The 15,818-nt window shown below is 54.5% G+C and overlaps 1 protein-coding gene across 2 annotated transcripts in view; it reads left to right on the top strand.

Moving 5' to 3' along the window:
- kcnip4 (Kv channel interacting protein 4) overlaps positions 1-15,818 on the top strand; it is a 1,191,104-nt gene that overhangs the window by 242,545 nt on the left and 932,741 nt on the right. The gene's annotated exons all lie outside the window — the stretch shown is intronic.

Consider the following 15,818-nt stretch of genomic DNA (forward strand, 5'->3'; position numbering starts at 1 on the left):
CATCCTCCCTTTAAGGCTTAATAATATTGGGACCCCATCCCCCCCCTAAACCTACCCCTTGAGATCCCAATCCCACATTCCTCCCCTTGTTAGCCTCTAGACATTCCCTATATTCCTGCCCTGGGACCCCTACAACTTATCTGTCTTCCAGGCCCCACACCTTAGTTCCAGAAAGCTCCTTCAGTGCCTCCTTTGGCCATTGCAGTGCTGTGTCTGGGGGGAGTGGAGAACTGTGGCCAATTTGATTGTCTGGAAGATCTCCAAGATAGGACTTCCTCTTGAGTGAGGGTGAAAGCCCCACATTATACAAATTAATTTCTTATCTGTGCGTAATACGGTATTGGGGCTGCTGAGGTTGGTGAAGATGTCAAGCCCCGTCATCCTAAAAATTCAGCCCATAGTGTAAGATGGAGGCAAAGATTGTGATCTAAACTTGGTGAACTCAATGTTGAGTTGAGAAAGATGTCAAGTTCGGTGTCAAAAGAAAGGTATTTTCTTGAGCTTGTGTTGAGCTTCAGTGGAACATTGTAGCAGGCCAAGATAGAAAAGTCAGCATGGGAACAAACTGAAGAATTAAAATGATAAATAACCGGAAGCGCGGGGTCGTTCTGGCAAACTGAAGGGAAGTGTTCCACAAAGTGATCACCCAGACTGACTTTGGTCCCCCAATGCAAGGGGACCACACCGCGAGCAGCAAATACAGTGTACTAAATCGAAAGATGCACAAGGAAACTATTGTTTCACTTGGAAGGAGTATTGCGGGCAGTGTGAAAGGAGGAGGTGAAAGGACAGGTGTTGCATCTCCTACATTTGCACAGAAAGATGCCGTAGGACAAGGGTTGACTGAGAACTCAAGTGTCACAGAGGGAATGCTGAAAGGCTAGAACAAGTGAAGATGTGCTCAGTGGTTGCATCACTCCATCTTTTCCAGCAGCTGCAGCTGCTGGAAAAGATGGAGGATATCATTAATTCAGTCCTATGTCCAAAATAACAATCATTCCCAAAAGGTGTGAATAACATTGGTCTACTGTAATAAAAAATCAGTTAGCTCTGCCTCGTGTGAATTCTTTTCTCATGTGGTTGGCAGTTCAAGTAACCTATTGAGGTCAGTGACAGTGAAATTATTATTTGCTTTTAGAATTTAATTGCCGGATCAGGGAAACAAATACTCAGGGTCAGACAGCACACATGATTTGTATCTTAGATCAATTATAATTTGAATGCTTCCATGAGTCATTCTACCATAATAATTGCTTCTTTAGTACCTTTTTTAACTCCAATTTAAGCAGATTTCCATGGCCTTATAATGTATTTTTATTGAGTGCTCCTCCGCTTCTGCTCACAATAGTGAAATGGAACACAAATTAAATATATTATTGTTCTAGCCTTTATTATTGCAAATTTGAACAAGGTTTTTTTTTAATACCCATTCGCACATTTTGGGGCTGAAGAAAAATCTAGAGCGGGATTCTCCGTCGGAATCGAGAAATGTGTTTGGGGGGAGAATAGAATTTGATGCCGAAATTGTGGCGGGCGCCAGTTTCACGCTAAATCACAATTCTCCGGTGCCTCGACAGCGATAACAATGCCTTACACTCCGTAGGTACAGTAAACACTATTGGCAGATCATTAGCGGGCCTGGCCCAGTATTCTCTGGGGCCTCCGCGATTCTCCACCTCCATCGGGACGAATTCCCGATGGCGAGGTTCACTTGGGCTTTCAAAAATCGAGAAATAGGCACCGTGGCTGATGAGGGAGAGAAAGGAGGTAGAACATGGAGAGGTGCGACCAAGGGCTGCAGGGCTGGACACTGGCCGGGTTGGCTGACGGGAGAGTGAGGGGCCTGCCAGAGCCGGAGTGTGTGGGGTGATGGCAGTAAGGGCCGTGGGGCCGGTGTGACCCCCCACAGGACTGGGGCAGTGTCCAGGCATGGACTGCCATTGCCGTGGCCTGCAAGGCATCCATCTTGCTGCACACCCCACTCACCTCCCACCTTGGCCCCTGGTCTGCGGAGTGCATCCGGCCGTATGTTGGCTTCCACTCCCACACCCCAGCCTCCACCATAACACCCCCACCCCAACCGGCAGGCGACGCCCACCCAACGAATGCCCACAGTAGCCCCTAAAGGGGGGCTCGATGAACGTGCAGCTGGTATGTGACCATCAGATGCGCATTCTGCACGTCTGTGCCTGATACCCGGGCAGTGTGCACGATGCCTTCATCCTGACACACTCAACGATTCCCGGACTCTTCGAGACGTACGCCCGGCTGGGGGTTAGGTCCTGGGCGATAGGGGCTATCCAATGCGGTTGTGGCTGATGACGCCTATCCGGAGGCCACAAACCGACGCGGAGACCCGCTACAACGATGCCCATGCAGCAAATAGGGGCATGATCGAGCGAAGCTTTGGCCTCCTGAAGATGCGGTTCATGTGGGGCAGCATGGTAGCATTGTGGATAGCACAATGGCTTCACAGCTCCAGGGTCCCAGGTTCGATTCCGGCTTGGGTCACTGTCTGTGCGGAGTCTGCACATCCTCCCCGTGTGTGCGTGGGTTTCCTCCGGGTGCTCCGGTTTCCTCCCACAGTCCAAAGATGTGCACGTTAGGTGGGTTGGCCATGATAAATTGCCCTTAGTGTCCAAAATTGCCCTTAGTGTTGGGTGGAGTTACTGGGTTATTGGGATAGGGTGAGGTGTTGACCTTGGGTAGGGTGCTCTTTCCAAGAGCTGGTGCAGACTCGATGGGCCGAATGGCCTCCTTCCGCACTGTAAATTCTATGATATGCCTGGACCATTCTGGAGGGGCCCTCGAGTGACACATTGTGAGGACTGCCTGCACCGTAGTGCCCTGCTCTGTCCTCCACAACATTGTTCAGCAGAGGGGCGATGTGCTGGAGGAGGTGGATGAACGGCAGGCCTCATCTAATGGGGAGGATGTTGTGGAGGACGAGGATGGGCAGGACATGGTATTGGGCAGGCACGGGAGGCTGCACAACATGTGCGGGATGCTCTGACTGCCTCCAGGTTCACCAACTAGGGGCGGACTGGCCAGGTGTACGGACACCACATCCCAAACCCCCCTCAACCCCCACCGTCCCCCGACCACCCCCGCCGCCTGCAACCCCCTCCGTGATACATACCTGCCGCACTGTAAGGTGCGGACCCTGGGTTGGCAGTAACAGGAGGTTTGGTCCATTGGATAGAAGATGATGACAGCCCGCTCTGGGATGAGCTCTGCTGCTCCGCATCATTTGACAACGTCTGACTCCTACCCAAGGTAGCATTTACCACCATTCACATGGGAAATCCCTGCATGCGAGCGCTGGCCATTCGGGTCCCGTCGAATCCCCTGAGGTGGCGGAAGTGGAGACGATGGGGTGGGAGTGAGGGGGGACACTGGAGCGGTGAGCGCTGGCTGAACTGAGCCAAGCCCACCCCCAACGTCTGCCAATTCCCCCCCCACACCCTCCTTCTGCGGCCAGCCGAGACCAGTCCATCCCTCTCACACCTTTCTGACAGAGTGCCGACGCGGGTTTAACATTGTGCACAGGTGTTTATAATGTGAAAACATATATACAGGTCCGTGCCCAGCACCCATGCCAACTTAATTGGTATCTAATTTTCTGGCCTTACAAGCCCCAACGCTACATCTAGGTGGATCTCCAGATGGTACATCAGGAGTGGAGGCGGCCTTCTGCGATTCCCGCTCTGTGACCTGTCCGCTTTGGCAGCCAGCTTCTGGGCCGACCGGGCCTGGATGGGCCCGGCAGCTCCTTGGATATCCTAGGTGGCATGGTGCCATGCTGTACAGCCCGCTGCCCACCAGATGCACCAGGGAAATGAGAGTGGGGGGAGTGGGGGTAGTCCGAGTTGCTGCAGTGTTCCGGCACCTCTCCTGCAGGAGTCACTGATAAGGGCCCCATCACCTCCTCCTCTCTCGGGGTAAACGGTGGCCTCCGGGTTACTCCATGGGACGGGGGTGCAAGCAGAGCTAACTCCTGAGGCTCCCCTGAAAACTGGTGCTGCCAGTCCTGGAGACCCATTCCCATTCCAACCATGCTCATGGCCATGGAACACAGGGAGTTGGCCACCTCCCTCTGGGACTGCACCTCATCACGCTGTGACAGTGCCACCACCTTCTGGGTCTGTTCCACATCGGCCAGGGACTGTGCCATCTACCTCTGGGACTGGGCCATGCTCAAGAATGCTACTACAAGGTCCACGTGGCTCTGGCGCATGGCTGCCTGTGAGAGAGCAGCCCTGTTCTGGGCCCCGGCCACGGCCTGCACAGATTGCCCCAGGTCTTGGACACAGCCAAAATCCTTGCCCCATGGCCTCCACTGTGGACACCACCCATACAGCATTGACCTGGGTGGCTGTAGTGGTATGGATATGAGCACTGGCTTCCCATTGGCTCTGGCTGGTCATGTGCCTCTCGTCCGATTGGTTGGGACTAGTCATGTGACTGCTCTCCAATTAGTCGAGAGGCAAGTAGGCCCCGCCTCTGAGGTGGGGTATAAGTACCCAGAGTTCCCGGCGGTCGGCCATTCTCTGTAGTCGACCACCGGGCTAACAACTAGCTGATTAAAGCCACAGTTCAGATCCTAATTGTGTCTTGAGTCCAATTGATGGTACATCAATTCAATCAGCTAGAATTTTGGAATGGAGCTACGCATCAAGCCTGACTGCCTCCGCACCAGCCCGCATGCTGCAAATACGTCTGCAATTTTTAAACACTGGCAGGCGTGTTTTAATAGCTACCTGACGACTGCAGCCGGCAAGCCCACCAAGGAGCAGAAACTCCACATCCTCCACTCATGCGTGGGCACAGCGATATACTCAATGATTGAGGACGAAAGCGATTATGATGCGGCCATGGAGATTCTCAAAGGACACTTTCTCCGGCCGGTCAACGAAGTATACGCACGGCATCTCCTGACGACTAGACAACAGTTCCCTGGTGAGTCACTCGATGAGTTTTACCAGGCCCTCGCAGCTCTAGGGAGAACGTGCGCATGTCTCCAAGTTTCGGCGACGGAGCACATGGAACTTCTAATCAGAGACACTTACGTTGCTGGCATGCAGTCTCCTTCTATCCGCCAACGATTGCTAGAGAAGAACACCCTCAGCCTAGCTGAGGCACGGACTCTTGCAACCTCCCTGGAGGTTGCTGACCTGAAAGCCCACGCATACGCCCCCGGCCGCGCAGCAACCCCCTGGACTTCATGGCACGTGCCACCCCCATCCTCCGTGGACCCCGAACTCCCCCCCCTCCCCCCCCAAGCCTGCGCCGCGGGTCACTCCGACAAACTAGTGGGGCCCCGTTGCTATTTCTGTGGCCTCTCAAAGCACCCCCGCCCGTGCTGCCCGGCCCGCTCTGTGTAAGAGCTGCGGGAAGAAGGGCCAGTACGCGGTGGTCTGCCAGACCAAGTCGGTCGCTGCTGTCCCTCGCAGCGACCGCGGATCCCCACCCCCCCGGCCCCCCCTGGGCCGCATGCCGCGCACCAACCTCTCCGGCCCGCCTCCCGGCTCCCGCAACGGTCCTCCCGACCCGCGCCCCCAGCTGCCCCGACGGCCCGCGGACGCCGCTGACACTGCCCCCAGCCGCCACAAGGCTCCCACGGGTGCCACCATCTTGGGTCCCAGACGCCATGTGCGGGCCATGGGCACCGCCATCTTGGGGCCCCAGCTCCACGTGCGGGTCCTGGGCGCTGCCATCTTGGGTCCCCGACTCTGAATGCGGGTCCTGGGCACCGCCATCTTGGGCCAACTCGGAAGGCCCTGGAAGCGACTACTCTGCCACTGAAGAGGATCTGGAACTCTCACCACGACTGGCTTCCATCAAGCTCGACCAGTCGTGACCACGCATGCTCGCCAAGACTACAACGATAGTGCAGCTCAACGGACACAAAACGAGGTGCCTGCTGGACTCCGGGAGCACGGAAAGTTTCGTCCACCCCGACACGGTAAGACGCTGCGCGCTCCCCATCCACCCAGTTAAACATAAAATTGAATTGGCCTCAGGTTCGCATTCTGTCCAAATCACCGGGTGCTGCATAGCGGACCTCACAGTCCAGGGGAGGGTTTTCAAAAATTTCAAACTCCTCATTCTCCCCCGTCTATGCGCTCCGGCACTCTTGGGTCTGGACTTCCAGTGCAACCTGCAGAGCTTGACCTTTCAATTCGGCGGCCCTATTCCCCCCCCTTACTGTTTGCAGCCTCGCGTCCCTCAAAGTGGACCCCCCTTCCTTGTTTGCTAATCACACCCCAGATTGTAAACCTGTCGCCACTCGGAGCAGACGATACAGTGCCCAGCACCACACATTCATCGGGTCCGAGGTCCAGAGGCTCCTTAAGGAAGGAGTTATCGAGGCCAGCAACAGTCCCTGGCAAGCCCAAGTGCTGGTAGTTCGGACTGGGGAGAAAAACCAGAGGGTCATCGATTACAGTCAGACCATCAACAGGTTTACACAGCTGGACGCGTATCCTCTCCCCCGTATTTCCGCCATGGTTAACAGGATCGCGAAGTACAAAGTCCTCTCCACGGTGGACCTTAAGTCCGGCTACCACCAGCTCCCCATTCGCGTGAGTGACTGAAAGTACACCGCGTTTGAGGCAGATGGGCGCCTCTACCACTTCCTCAGGGTTCCATTCGGTGTCACAAATGGAGTCTCAGTCTTCCAATGGGAGATGGACCGAATGGTCGACAAGCACAGTTTACGGGCCGCCTTCCCGTATCTCGATAATGTCACCATCTGCGGCCACGACCAGCAGAACCACGACATGAACCTCCAAAAATTCCTCCAAACCGCAAAACTCCTTAATTTAACTTACAATAAGGATAAGTGCGTGTTTAGCACCGACTGTCTAGCCATCCTTGGCTACTTAATGCGTAACGGAGTGATAGGCCCCGATCCCGAACGCATGCGCCCCCTGATGGAACTTCCCCTCCCCCACTCCCTCAAATCCCTCAAACGCTGCCTGGGCTTCTTCTAATACTACTCCCAGTGGGTCCCCAACTACGCCGACAAAGCCCGCCCCCTCATCCAGTCCACCTCCTTTCCCCTGTCAATGGAGGCCCGCCAGGCCTTTAGCCGCATCAAAGCGGATATCGCAAAGGCCACGATGCGCGCTATCGATGAGTCCCTCCCATTCCAGGTCGAGAGCGACTCGTCTGACGTAGCTCTGGCGGCCACCCTGAACCAAGCGGGGCAGATCCGTGGCCTTCTTTTCACGAACCCTCCACGCTTCCGAAATCCGCCATTCCTTGGTGGAAAAGGAGGCACAGGCCATAGTCGAAGCTGTGCGATACTGGAGGCACTATCTGGCCGGCAGGAGGTTTACCCTCCTCACAGACCAACGGTCAGTAGCTTTCATGTTCGACAATGCACAGAGGGGCAAGATCAAGAACGACAAGATCTTGCGGTGGCGGATCGAGTTGTCCACGTACAACTACGATATCTTGTATCATCCTGGGAAGCTCAATGAGCCTTCCGATGCCCTATCCCGCGGTACCTGCACCAGCGCACAGATTGACCGCCTCCGCTCCCTCAACATGGACCTCTGCCATCCAGAGACCACCCGTTTCTACCATTTTATTAAGACCCGCAACCTGCCCTACTCCGTCGAGGAAGTCAGGACCGTCACTAGGGACTGCCACGTCTGCGCCGAGTGCAAACCGCACTTCTACCGCCCCGAACGAGCGCATCTGGTCAAGGCATCCCGCCCCTTTGAACGTCTCAGTATAGACTTCAAGGGTCCCCTCCCCTCCAACAACCGTGACACTTATTTCTTGAGTGTTATCGACAAATACTCTCGATTCCCTTTCGCCATTCCCTGTCCCGACATGACCACAACAACCGTCATAAAGGCCCTCCTATCCATCTTCTCCCTGTTCGGTTACCCCGCGTACATCCACAGCGACCGGGGGTCGTTTGTTTTAGTGACGAACTGCATCTGTTCCTGCTCAGCAGGGGCATAGCCTCTAGCAGGACGACCAGTTATAACCCCCGGGGTAACGGTCAGGTCGAGCGGGAGAATGGCACCATTTGGAAGACCATCCTGCTGGCCCTACGGTCCAGAGATCTCCCTATTCCCCGTTGGCAAGAAGTGATTCCCGACGCCTTGCATTCAATCCGGTCTCTCCTCTGTACTACCACTAATCAAACACCTCATGAACGTCTTCTTGTTTTCCCCAGGAAGTCGCCCTCAGGATCCCCTCTCCCAACCTGGCTGGCCACCCCCGGGCCCATCTTGCTCTGGAAGCATGTGCGGGTGCACAACTCCGACCCGTTGGTTGAGCGAGTCCAGTTACTCCATGCCAATCCGCAATATACGTACGTGGAGTATCCCGACGGTCGGCAGGATACGGTCTCGCTCCGGGACCTGGCACCCGCCGGCGTGCGACCTTCTCCCCCTACACCAACACCTCCCCCCAACCCCAATTCCCCCCACGACCCAGCGCACATGCCCCCTCTTCCCCGATTACAGCGTCTCCACCACCGGCCCGGGGTACGGAGACACATCTACGACCAACGCTCCCGGAGGCAAGGACGACCATCGGCCCCGACATCACCGGCTCCACTGCGACAGTCCTCCAGAACACCACGGGCACCCGACAGGTTGATCGTCTCCATCTGATGCGGCCATGGGACCTTTTTTGGACATTTTTGTGTTATTCTGTTGTTATTAGTAGTAGTAGTATTGTTTTGCCACGAGCCAGTGGGCAGCTCCCCCTTATCGATTTCTGCTGCTCGTACCACCAATCCTCGGACCCCCCCCTCTCTCCCACTTACCCCCCCCCCGCCTTCTTTCTCCACAAGGGGTGAATGTGGTGGTATGGATATGAGCATTGCCATTGGTGCAGAGCACTGGAAGTCGGCCATTCTCTGTAGTTGACCACCGGGCTAACAACTAGCTGATTAAAGCCACAGTTCGGATCCTAAATGTGTCTTGAGTCGAATTGATGGTACATCAGTGGCATGCATGGTCAACACCACCTCCTGTTCCATGATGGGACTATCCATTCGGGAGGTCTGAAACCCATCTGGACAGCAGCTAGTGCTTGTGGTCGGCCTGCCCTCCAACCATCTGCCCCCTTGGGAGTTCCTATCTCCACCTGATGTAGCGGAGTATTTGTGTGGTGAGCATTAGATAGTGTCCCAGGAGCTTCTTCACTAAAGTGCCCTACCAAGGTGAGTGTCTCTGGGATGGTGGAGGGTGTTGGAGACAGCAGTGATGAGAAATCAGTGTCATCATCGGACTCGAGCTCTGGGTTTCCTGTGTCCCGGGTATGAGGCTGCCCTCCATGTCGGTATCATCCTCATCGCTGCTTGGAACCCAGGCCTCTGGCTCTAGGTGGGAAGTACCAGAAGGACAGGCCCATCACCAGCAGATCTGGTGACCCCCTCCAGTCTTCCCCCACGTCCGGTGGTTATGAGCGCCTTTCTCCTGGTGGGCTTTGGAAACAGAAAACACACAGTGTTAGACAGTCGGATGCATGCAGCCCAGGGGTTGGGTGGCTGGTGGCTTCAGTGGCCAGAACACCCGGCCATGGTGGCCAATATGGGTGACAGCATGTGGTGAAGGGTGGGGGTTCAGCCGTTCTCCGGGTTAGAGGGGGGGATAGGGTTACGGGTGTGTGGGACGGAGGTTGGTGCCAAGGTTCATTGCTGCCTACTCACCGTGCTTGCCCTGAGGACGTTGTGTATGTTCTTACGACACTGCTGCCCGGTCCGGATGGTGTTGCTTGTGCACTGATGGCCTCTGCCATCTTTACCCAGGCCCGGCGAACAGCGGCAGCTGGCTGCCTTCTTCCTGGGCCGGGGTACCGGCCTCTCCTCCATGCCATCCAGCAGGGTCTCAAGCTCGGCGTTCATTAATCTCGGTGCCGCTTCCCTCACTGCCAGCTTGTTGGCTGCGATGGTGTGTGTGGGGAGTGAAGTGTGTATATGTGGCGGCAGCTTGTCAGCTTCCTGAGTGTCAATTGCAAATCCGGAGATTCCAGCACCATTTCTCATTGGAATCAATTGTGTTCCACATGCTGCCTGTGCTAGCCTCTTAACACTGAATTGGTCCAGGAGTGACGCCAGTTTTGCTGCCGTGGAAGTAGCGAATCCTGTCCTAGCATCAACAATTAAGTTGGGATTCTCTGTTTCTGTGACTAAGGGCAAGATTCTCCGATCGGCAACTCCGCAATCACACTTGGCGATGAGCCGAAGAATCCATTTTAACGCCGAAATCGGGAATGGTGCCGTTTATCCATGCTCCGCCCATCCCCAAAAGCGGCGTACTCGAGGAGTACGTCACAGGCCGTTGGGACAGCCTCAGGGCGTCACCTGAGGTCCTCCCCCGATGCTCTGCCCCCGATGGGCTGACTTCCTGACGGTGTCGGTCGCGTGTCCTCTCAATTTTCGGGGACCTCGGGTGGCGGTTGTGGACTGTGTCCAGCATCACACAGTCGTGGGGGGAGCTACGAGGGTGGTGAGGGGGGGTTATTGGGGGCAGTTTGTGGCCGGCTGAGTCCGTGCTTGGCGAGTGCCACACTGTACGGCGCGGCCGCCACAGGCCACTGCCGTGTGTCTGTGCAGCCATGCACCCGGCCATTCTGCGTCCGTATCGGCAGGTAAAGCAGTTAATTACGTGGCGCGGCTGCTAAATCCCCACCGGACGGAGCATCGGTGCGGGGGCGACGGCGGCTTTTTGATTGTAAGACTAGACGATCCTGTGGACATAGCCGCAGAATCGGAGAATCCAGCCCAAAGAGTTGACACTGACGGAGAATTTGTGGACTTTCACAGCAGCAAAAGGGGCGCCGAAGCTGGATCGATTCAGCAATTGTGGAGGTGCTGGCACCAGCGCTGTGTGGAACACAATCAATTCTAATGAAAAACAGTGTGGGATTCGCCAGGTCCGTGATTGACGCTCTGGAAGCTGACAAGCTGCAGTCACATTTACACATTACTGTCCCCACCCACACTCATCCCAGACAACAAGATGGCACTGGTTGTGCTGGAGCTCGCCCATACAGCTGTTGGGAAGGTTGGGAGCAGAGAGCACATTGGAATGGACACTATACGATCCGTGGCTCTAAGTTCACAGTGAGAAGTCAGCTGCGTGAGCAGCTGCATGGCTGCCTTGCTGGCTGCAGCAATGGTGTTCCGTGTCTGTCCACCCCGACCACACAGCCCACCTCCCACTACTCCCCCCAGCTCAAGCAGGAATCACCTGGCCAGTAGCACAATTGCCAGCAAACTATGGCGATGTTGGACAGTTTCCGTTCCCCCTCTCTCTCCCTCAGCAGGCACGGCGCCGTTTCATGATTTTTAGAAGTACAACTGAACCGCGCGATTGGGAACTTGGCCCATTGTAGGTGGAGCATCGCGGAGGCCCTGGAGAATACTGGGTCAGACCTTCTAATGATCTGCAAACGGTGTCTCTTGTACGTGCATTCTGGACTGCATTGACGCCACTGTTGAGGTGATGGAGAATAGCAATTTGGTGTCAAATCAGTGCCCGCCGCGATTTTAGCGTCGGAACTTATTCTCTGCCCAATCGCCTTTTGCTATTTCGGTGTCAGCCAATGGAGAATCCTGCCCTTAGTCTCAGGAACGGAAAATTCTGCCACTGAATTCTACCCAAAATTCCAAAATCTACCCAAAGTTACTCACTAGCAACAGGCTAGATTTTCCGATCCCCGATGCCGAAATCACATTTGGCGACGGGGTGGAGAATTCCCGATGACGCCAAAATTGGGGGCGGCGCCGCTTTTGTGCTGCTCCATTCAGTGCAGCACGGTAGCACAGTGGCTTCACAGCGCCAGGGTCCCAGGTTCGATTCCCTGCTGGGAGACTGTCTCTGCAGAGTTTGCACGTTCTCCCCATGTCTGCGTGGGTTTCCTCCGGGTGCTCCAGTTTCACCATACAGTCCAAAGATGTGCATGTTAGTTGAATTGGACATGCTAAATTGCCCTCAGTGTCCAAAAAGGTGAGATGGGGTTATTGGGTTGCGGGGATAGGATGGAGGTGAGGGCTTAAGTGGGTCGGTGCAGAATCGATGGGCCGAATGGCCTCCTTTTGCACTGTATATTCTATGTCCCCTACCGGCCGCGTTCCAGATGGCGTGGGTCGCGTGTGGTCTCACCTGTCGGGAACTCAGAGTGGCGGCCACGGACTCAGTCCAGCATTGCCACGGTCGGAGGAGCATCCGCAGGCAGGGGGGAACACATTCAAGGCTGGGGGCACTGTGGTGGTGCAGTTCGGGGCGCGCGAGCTGACCAAAGGGGGGGGGGGGTGACTATTTTGCGGGCCAGGTCCGTGTGCGGCATCCGCCATGAAGCACGGCGTGGCCATTGCAGGCCGCCGCCGTGCGCATACGCAGCCACGGACCCGGCAGTTCTCCGGGGCGTATCAGCAGCTAGAGCCAGGTGCTCTACGCTGCCTGGCTTCTAGTCCCCCACAGAACAGGGGATCAGTGGCCATTCTGCACCTGTTTTCCTGGCGTAAAACACTACCGTTTCCACGCCGGGCATGGGGACATAGTTTCCAGAACACAGAATCCAGCCAACATTTTTTGAGTATGAAAATATTTTAAATTACATTTTTTACCAATGCAATATTTTCAAACAAAATTAATTTCATTGAAACAACTTACGTTATAATTTAACACAAAATACAGCGCGGTAGCATTGTGGGGGCAGCACAGTAGCATTGTGGGGGCAGCACAGTAGCATTGTGGATAGCAGAATTGCTTCAGAGCTCCAGGGTCGCAGGTTCGATTCTGGCTTGGGTCACTGTCTGTGGGGAGTCTGCACATCCTCCCTGTGTCTGCGTGGGTTTCCTCCGGTGCTCCGGTTTCCTCCCACAGTCCAAAGATGTGCAGGTTAGGTGGATTGACCATGATAAGTTGCCCTTAGTGTCCAAAATTGCCCTTAGTGTTGGGTGGAGTTACTGGGTTATTGGGATAGGGGGAGGTGTTGACCTTGGGTAGGGTGCTCTTTCCAAGAGCCGGTGCAGACTCGATGGGCCGAATGGTCTCCTTCTGCACTGTAAATTCTATAAATTCTATGACATTGTTGCCTTTTGGACCAACTTTGATTTATGTTTTCCTATTAAATGTAACAGTGTCAGTAAAATGTGAAATACTATGAGTAATGCAGATTTTGACCTATCCATCAGGCTCTCACATATTTTGTGAGAAATATCCTACAGTCTGTTATAAATCTGTGTACTGATTGCTTATTCCAGGTATGTATACAGCCAAAGACTGACTGAGGACTGGATTCTCCGGTTTGTCGCCGCCCCCTGACCTATCCTGCGACAGGTGAGGGGCTAGCAGCTACGCCGTGTAAAACTCCCAGCTCTCACGATATAAATGGCCGGAGAATGGCTAGATCAGTGGCTGTGTGTGCACATGCCGACGATCTACTGTGGTCGCGGTGGAAAACATGGCACCGGCCATGTGCGAACCCAACCTGCCAGTTGGTGCCCCCCTGGCCACCACCTGGCCACCCGCCACCTGTCTCCCCAGCCCTCTCAGAAGTGCCCCCCGGCCGCAGCACGGATCCCTCCCAACTGTGGCGACGCAATAATGCCATTTTGGAGGGGACGGAGCATACAAAACCTGCATCAATTATGCGCTGCCATTGATTATGGCTTCAAAAGGGATTCTCCTTCCAATCGCCGATTATGAAATTGGCATTTGGAAATGGTAAATCCCGCCCTGAATCTTTTCTCAATGTAGAGTGATTCTCCATTGCTTCACACTGGTGGGATTCTGTTCCTGCTGCAGTGAAGGGAAATTTGGCGGAGCACCAAATTCTTCCGATTTCTCTGGCAGCAGTAGTAAGGCAGAGACTCACAATGGAGAATCCCGCCCATGATATTAAAGCTAACAGCTAGCAGTATCTGTGAGTTAAAAGGTTTAAAGCAAATTATATGTCCTGTTGAATGTGATGGCAGGTTTAGTAGCTTTCTTATTTTTTTAAGTGTGTCTGAGTGATAAAATCAGCTCTTTGGTTTAATGCTGATTTAGAAGGGATTCCTGAGGCTCTGTCGTTACTTCGTTGGTAAAAGTTTCATGTCACTGGACTTGTATTCCAGAGGCCCAAGCTAATGTTCTCGGGGCACGGATTCAAATCTAATTGCAGCAGCTGGTGGAATTTAAATTCAATTAATAAATCTGAAATTAAAATGCTCATCTCATTAAGATTAACCGTTCAACCATTGTCGTTTGTCATAAAAACCCACCTGGTTCAATAATGTCCTTCAGGGAAAGAAGTCTGCCATCCTCACCTGGTCTGGCCTACATGTGACTCCAGACTCACAACAATGTTGTTGACTCTTAGCTGCCCACTGAAATGGTCTACCAAATGACTCAGTTATATCAATACGCGACAATGTCTAAAAAAAGGAAATGAAACTGAACAGACCATTTGGCATTGACCCAGGCACCGGAAATGACAAAGACAAACCCAGCCCTGTCGACCTTGCAAAATCCTCCTTACTAACGTCTAGAGGCTTGTGCCACATTGGGGCAACTGTCCCACAGACCTGTCAGGCAACAGCCTGACATGGTCATTCTTATAGAGTCATACCTGACAGATAATTTCCCAGACACATCATCACCACTCACCACTATTCTTAGAATTACCCCCATACCAAAAAGGGTCGATATTCTAAATGGTGAACAGGGATTCTCACTCCCTGACTCCGGAATGCAGGCTTGAGTGGGTGCTGTTCAGGCCAATCTATATTTTCAAGTTATCCCCCGGTATAACCCATACCTTCGCCGAAGAATTTTACCTACTTACCCCTTAGTAGCATTGATATCCTGGGTCCTGCTTTGCTAAGTAAGTAAAGTAGGCCAATAACCATTGTTTCAGGTTAAAGCTTTTAAAATATTTTATTATTAAATTTTTTTACTTTTAAAAGCTGCAATCACTGTCTTTACAGAAAGGTAAAAATATCTTGCTTCTGGATCCTTCTGGTTGGTTGAAGGGACCTTCAGGCCCAACTTGACAATCAATCTTCTTTTTAAAATCTGGGGCTGGATTCTCCGACCTCCCACTTTCTCCATAAGTCTCCGGCACCAGAGATTCGGCGGGGGTGGGAATCGCGTCACGCCTGTCGGCGAACCCCCCCCCTCTGCGATTCTCCGGCCCGCGATGGGCCGAAGTCCCGCTGCTGTCATGCCGGCCATGCCGGTCCCGCCGGTGGGAATCAAACCACCTACCTTACCGGCGGGTCTGGCGGCGCAGGCGGGCTCCGGGGTCCTGGGGGTGCCCCCACGGTGGCCTGGCCCGCGATCGGGGCCCACCGATCGGCGGGTGGGCCTGTGCCGTGGAGGCACTCTTTTCCTTCAGCGTTGGCCATAGTCTTCACGATGGCGGACGCGGAAGTGCACCCCCTCCCCTGCACATGCCCAGGGATGACGTCAACAGCCTCTGATGCTCCGGCGCATGCGCTGACCTCCGCCGGCCGGCGAAGTCCCTTCGGCCCCGGCTGGTGTGGCGCCAAAGGTCTTTCCCGCCGGTCGGCGGGGCGCCAACCATTCCGGCGCGGGCCTAGCACCTCAAGGTTAGAGCTTGGCCCCTAAAGGTGTGGAGAAATACGCACCTTTGGGGCGGCCCGACGCCGGAGTGGTTCACGCTACTCCATCCCGCTGGGACCCCCCACCCCGCCAGGTAGGGGAGAATCCCGGCCCTGGTCTTCTTTAGATGTATTCGCTGGTGAGCTAGGTTGCTATGTCCTATCTTTCCCATGTACCGAGCTGTGGGAGCTGACTCTGCTGACTGTCTCTCAGCTGACTCTGCCTCCTCTT

This window comes from Scyliorhinus canicula, chromosome 3 (genome assembly GCF_902713615.1).
Source record: "Scyliorhinus canicula chromosome 3, sScyCan1.1, whole genome shotgun sequence".
Lineage (NCBI taxonomy): Eukaryota > Metazoa > Chordata > Chondrichthyes > Carcharhiniformes > Scyliorhinidae > Scyliorhinus > Scyliorhinus canicula.